Source organism: Tetrao urogallus (genome assembly GCF_951394365.1).
Source record: "Tetrao urogallus genome assembly, chromosome: 21".
Classification (NCBI taxonomy): domain Eukaryota; kingdom Metazoa; phylum Chordata; class Aves; order Galliformes; family Phasianidae; genus Tetrao; species Tetrao urogallus.
Window position 1 is genome coordinate 3,443,896 of NC_136834.1, and position 6,000 is coordinate 3,449,895.

A 6,000-nucleotide genomic window follows, 5' to 3' on the forward strand; every position below is an offset into this window, starting at 1 on the left:
TAATGTAGACTATCATAACCTCTATTTGGTTTACCACAATAAAACTTCTACCTCTGCCCAATATAAAAATCAAATAAAGAGTTTTCATATTATCAGTTTTTGCTTAACAGATTGGTCCTGCCACACAATTCCACACACTGATTCATGATCTCTCAGTGGTCCTTTGCTGTTCCTCCAGTTCCACAGTTGCGCTGTTTCTACGATGCCTTTTATTAGAGAATTCTAAGCCCCTGATTAATCCCATCTACTCATTATTGTGCTTACACAAACATTAGGCTGAATCAGACCTATAATGGAATCTGTTCAGGATAACCGGGCAAGGGATGAAATCACACAGCCCAACGTTTCAGGCCTCCGAACCACTGCAGAGCATCCCCTTCCTACCCGAGACCAAACAAACCACCATTTAGAGCACAGTCAGCACCTTCAGCATACAGAGATGTCAGCAGAGAACAATGACCTTTCCATAGCGCACAGCTACTCTATCTACACAAAACACACAGGGAGCAGGCCTTGAACAACCACTGTATCCAAAGATTCTCTTGGCTTGTGCCCTTCCCTTTCTGAAATAAACACACCCACGTTTTGAGCATTTACTGTGCTCAGTGCCTGCCTTTCACATACACATGCCCAACAAACAGGCTCACAAAGAAAAGCAACAGGAAGCAGAATTACACTAATGCAATCCAAACTGGAGCTAACCTCATTTGTGTGCAGGACCGATGATGAAAGCGGTTGTCAGCAAGGAGAGAGATAGGAAAGCAGAATGTACACACGGTGATAACAACAGGCCGCAGTTCTGGGGGGCTCCCAGCTGCAGAGCAACTCAGCAAAGAGCATCAGAGCAATATACATCACTCAAGCTTAGCAGGACCTCCAGCCCAACTGCAAGGAATAGCCAGAGGGGGGAGAGAGCAGCGCTGATAAAGCAGCTCAAGAGAAACAGAAATGTAAAGCCATACCTCGTCTGGGAGGAAACCAGCACTGCTAGAGAGAGGCAGAGAACGGCAGGGAGCACGGAAAGCACCTGAAGGGAGGGCTCCAGAGCCGTGCCCTGCTGGAAACTTTAAGCAGCCTTTCAGGCAAGTCAGAGTCAACCCGCTATGTTTTCGGTTGTTGTCTGAGGAAGCATCTAGTGGAAAACGGCACATTTAGCGGTTAAAGCAAGAGCTCAAAACCCAACAGCTTGCAAAGTTCCATTCCCAAGCCCGGCAGTCGTTTGATGCGTGACTTTGAACAACCGACTCCTCTGCGTTTCGGTTCCCTCACGTGCACAGGCGGACCATGCAAAGGATGCTGCCGAGCGGCGGGCTGTGCTGCAGGGCCGTGCTGCAGGGCTGCTGCCACTGCTATTGCTACTGCCAGCACGGGCACAGTCCGGGAGATGGAGGAAGTAGTGATAACGAGAGCAGCTCGCTGAAATTAGCCTTTTTGCAGCTGACAACACCAGACACCCAGATGCATCTCGCAGACACAAACAAGCCGTATGTGCCTACTGACCCTTGAGCTCCACACATCCAACCTCACACTGCTGGGCTCCCGTCCGAGATACGAACGGCACAGAGGTGCCAAGGGAGCGGAGAGCCGCTGGCGGGCACGGTATTGCACAGCATGGCACGGCGGGCACCGACGGACCGAATCCGCAGGGCTGCAGGACGAGGCCAGGCTCAGCACCGCCGCCCGAGGTGCCGGCTGTGTGAGCTCACTCCGCACATCCCGAACCCGCAGCCCAGAAATATCACATCCTCGTACAACAGAACCGATTTTCCTCAGGATCTGCTACGGGATGCCGAGCAGCACGCGCAGCGCTGAGCGGGGCTTTATTCCCCGCGGAGAACGCCAAACACCCCGCGCTGAGGCGCCCCTGGGGGGATGGCTGAGGTGACCCCCCCTGCACCCCCACCCCGCTCACCTGCTCCGCACTCCCGTGCCCGCCGGGCTCCCGGCCCGGCCCCGCTGCCGGCCCCGCCCCGCCCCGCGCTCGGGCACCGGCTGCAAAGCGCCGCCCCGTCGGGCACCGGCTGCAAACGGCGCGCGCAGCTCGCGTGCACAAAAGGCGCGACGGAGACGCGATGCCCGCAGCGGCGGCCGCTCCCGCCGGCCCGGAGTTGCCGCCATCGCCAGCACGGCTGCAGCCCGAAGGGTTTAAGCACGTCACGCGTGCAGCCCCGAGGCCTCAGCCGCGTCTCAGCGCTCCGCGGGCCGCTCTGTGCCTCCTTACGCTTTTAGCAGCGGTTCGGTACCGGAAGGGGATCTGCTCGTTTCAGAGATGTCAGCTCGTGCTGCGGGGCAGAGAGCGGATCTGTGAGCGCCGAGCTGTGCTCGGATCGCCTCAGCCCCACGCATGGAAACAAGCGTTTTTACAAGCCCCGAAATGACCATTTTCCCTAAAGCTTGCATGGCACACCATTAAGGTATAAGCTCAGGTTTTTTCCATGTTACAATCCAAGGAAAGCTCGTTATTTTCACGATCTGACTCATTTGGTTCCCTGAACATTACCAGTTGGCAATGTGGGATAGCTCAGCATCAGTACAAACTGTGACTGTCAAAATGTTCGTTCTCAGCTCTGTTTGAATCCACTACGTCTTAATGTGACCTTTCAAAGCTCAGAAACTGCCTATTTTAAATTGTTGCCCCTGACATGTGCTGCGGATATTTTTAACAGACTGTTTACTGGAATTCTGGTTTCTGTTCCGCTCTTTTTTTTTTTTTTCTTCTCTTTCAACAGCTTTTCTGCTCAGCAGCTCCCAGACCCACACGCGGCACAGCACTGCAGGACATCTGCCTGCAAGGCATTGGACAACACGCTGCAGGGAGGGGGAAAGGGAACCGAAAGTCAGAAAGCAGTTGCACCAGGGTAAGGATGGGAGATGCCCAGGAAGGGAAGGCGGGTTCCTGCTTTCCTCCGAGTTATTGAGAGAAAAGAGCTATGGAGTTCGAAGGAAAAAAAGCAGACAGAGGTATCCGTGTGGCATTGCCAATGCGTCCAACATGAGGCATGCACTGGTGTTAAACCAGCACACCATCTCCATGCCCTTAGTTACCAGTCTTGCATAGCTCCTTCGCTTGGCGTTTATCCGCACATCACTTTGCAGGTTGTTTCTTCTCTGCTCCAGGTGCATCCCTTGGCACAGGGGACTCGGCTGGAAACATCAAGTGCAAGGCTCCTAAACATCTCCCTTCCTAATCCTGCTCTTTGGTGCACAAGAACATTGCTGCTGGCTGTTGCCTGGATGGAGCAGCTGGCTGGCTTCTACAGGGGAAGGGAACAGAGGGAGGAAGAGGATGGCAACAAGCAAATCACATCACCATGGCACCTTGTGTTTACAGCACTGCCTGTGGGCACTTGGAGAGAAAAGCACTGTGCCAGCCTGCAGCTCCTGAACCACCTGGATGTTGGCAACTAACAGCACATAGGTATTCACTGCTTCTGCAGGCAGAGAAGCGAGGATTTCTAGCCTCTTACCCTCCACTTACTCAAAATAAATAAATGAGAAAGAAAGAAAGAAGCCACATTTAATTACACCACAAAGCAAACAGGAAGCCAGAGCAGTTTTAGGAGAGTTGAAACTATTTGCTCCATGTGGTTAACACTACCAAACAGGCGGGCAACCGCGTTTTTGCATCAGCTATGCAGTTGGTCTGTAAATATGGCAGGTAACTTGCTCTTATTTAAAAGTCAAAAGAAGTTTTCTTGGCCACAGGATACAAAATAAGTTCACGGCCACAAGAAGTGCACAGCAGCGATCCCCGCCGGCTGCAGGAGGAGAGCAGCAGCCTCACCAATAAGAGCGAAGAGAAGCCCATGGTCACACCAAGAGCACACACTGAGGACCACCGTTTCTTTTTGCTTCTCACACAAAGCTCAATGCTGGCTTCTCGTTCTCTGTGGGGGTTTCTTGGAACCCATGTATGTCAGGCCCTGGGCTCTCTTGAAGCTAGCAGTGTGCACACCGAGTGGAAGGGAGGAGAGCTGAAGGCTTCACTAATTATAATGAACTTCATAAACACTGCAATACCTCTGTATCTTACAGATGTTGGCCCAAGCAGGCCAAAAGAGGAAGAACAGACCTTTCTCGCTTTGAAAATCAGTGCCAGTGCTCTCAGGAAAGCATTGACTAATCCAAACCAATTGCAGATCCAACACTTAACTTTGTTGGTGAAATTCAGATGTGAATCCACCATTTTAATGTCAAGTTCTGTATGATTCATACAGCAATCCCTGCTGTGGTATGACATTGGAGGTAGTGTGCACAGCTTGCTCATCAGCATTATGGAGCAAACATCCATCCCAGGAAAGCAGGCTCCCAACTAGCACTGGAAGCACAGCAGCACCAGCTCTGACAAATTGCTATTTGAAGGCAATACAGCACTGCTAACCACCTCTGCTTTTTATTATTAATGCATTCAGAATACATTCAACTCGTTTGTACTGCTTAACAAGGCTCTAGGTGGAATGGTACCATAACCTCTGCACACCCAGGCTTTTCCTCCTTTGTCCTTGACGTTTGAAAAAACTGAGTTGCAGAAATGAATTGCCTAAAATTACATAGGAAGATAGTGTAAAAAAAAATAAAAATAAAAATCAGATTAGATCTCTAGTGTCCTTACCAAAAGACTTGTTCTATTAGGATAATGTACGTTTACTTGTAATTTTTATCCCCCCCCAGACAGGAGAAGAAAAGTGGATGAAATAGTTACTGAAGCTAATGGTTTGGTACAGGATAATTCAGGCAGGTTGGGAGGTGATGTGCATTGGAACCCTGATGGGTGGGAGTTCAGGGAGATGATTAGAAAGGAGAGGACATGGAAGATTTCCCTGTGGAAGAGCAGAGATTAGGAAACAGATTCACCACAAGGACCATGCGCTGGTAACCCCTCACAATGGTCTCCAGAGAGAACAGAAACCAGCAAAAGGCTGTGTTGAATAAAACAGAGAGGAGAAATTCACCAGCACACCTTCTTAAAATGAGGGCTAAAACCACCACCACCTCTCTCAAGGTCATTATCACACGTCTCATTTTCCACATTCCCACAGCTCAAATCCCACCAAAACAGCACATCCTCAGCTCGGCACAAGGCAGAGAACGAAACAAGGGGTCACAAGCACATTTGCTATCCTTTACTAAGTATGGGCTGGGGAATCCCACTAACAGAGCTGAAGGGCTTGCTGAACGCCCAGCTCCTCGGATCATGAACCCCAACATCCTGACCCATGCATCCTAAACCAACCCTGGAACAGCTGCTGCTTTTTTCCCAGTCCTCACCTTCACTGAAGGAACCCTCCCAGCACAGGGATCTCTCTGATATCTCTTTCGAGAAAAACACAGCAGTTATTTCATTGCTTGGGCTTTGGGGCAGCTGACCACATGGTGGTTTTAATATGAATTGTTTTTCTTTCAAAAACAAGGCCATAGTTTGCTTGTAGTTATTGACACAAGAGAATTATTTTGGAGCGGAAAACCACAACAAAGCCTCTGCACGTTTTTCTCTTCATTTGATGGACATCAAACAAATAATCCATGAAGTAAGGTTTTCCCATGAGCCGTACAGAAGCTGGATGGTGAATTATTAGGGATAGGATTTGAGGAATTGAGCAGCCTGTTTGTTCAAGCAGCGTTAAAGCCTGGGTCTGCCTGAGTGACAGAGGGAACTCGCGTTGCAGCCCTCAGCAGGAATGTGCTGGCATCCTTGCCCAGGTGAAAACAATGTTTGGTTTGCGTGACTATGCATTTCAATGAAGGGCATCGTGGTCTTGAAAACAATGCACATTTCCTCATATGCAGAGGAAATAACTGACCTAAACCTGAGTTTAGTTGCAACAAGCAGCTAAGCTTCCTATCTTGATCATCAGCAAAAGTTCAGGACTTCTGAAGGAGAAAAATACCTGGAGGCACTCTCCTTAGGAGGCCATAAAGTGAACCAGGAGACCAGGCTCGATACCTCCTTGGTTGTAACTTTGAAAATCTAATGAAGAAACAACTTCAACGCATGCTGAA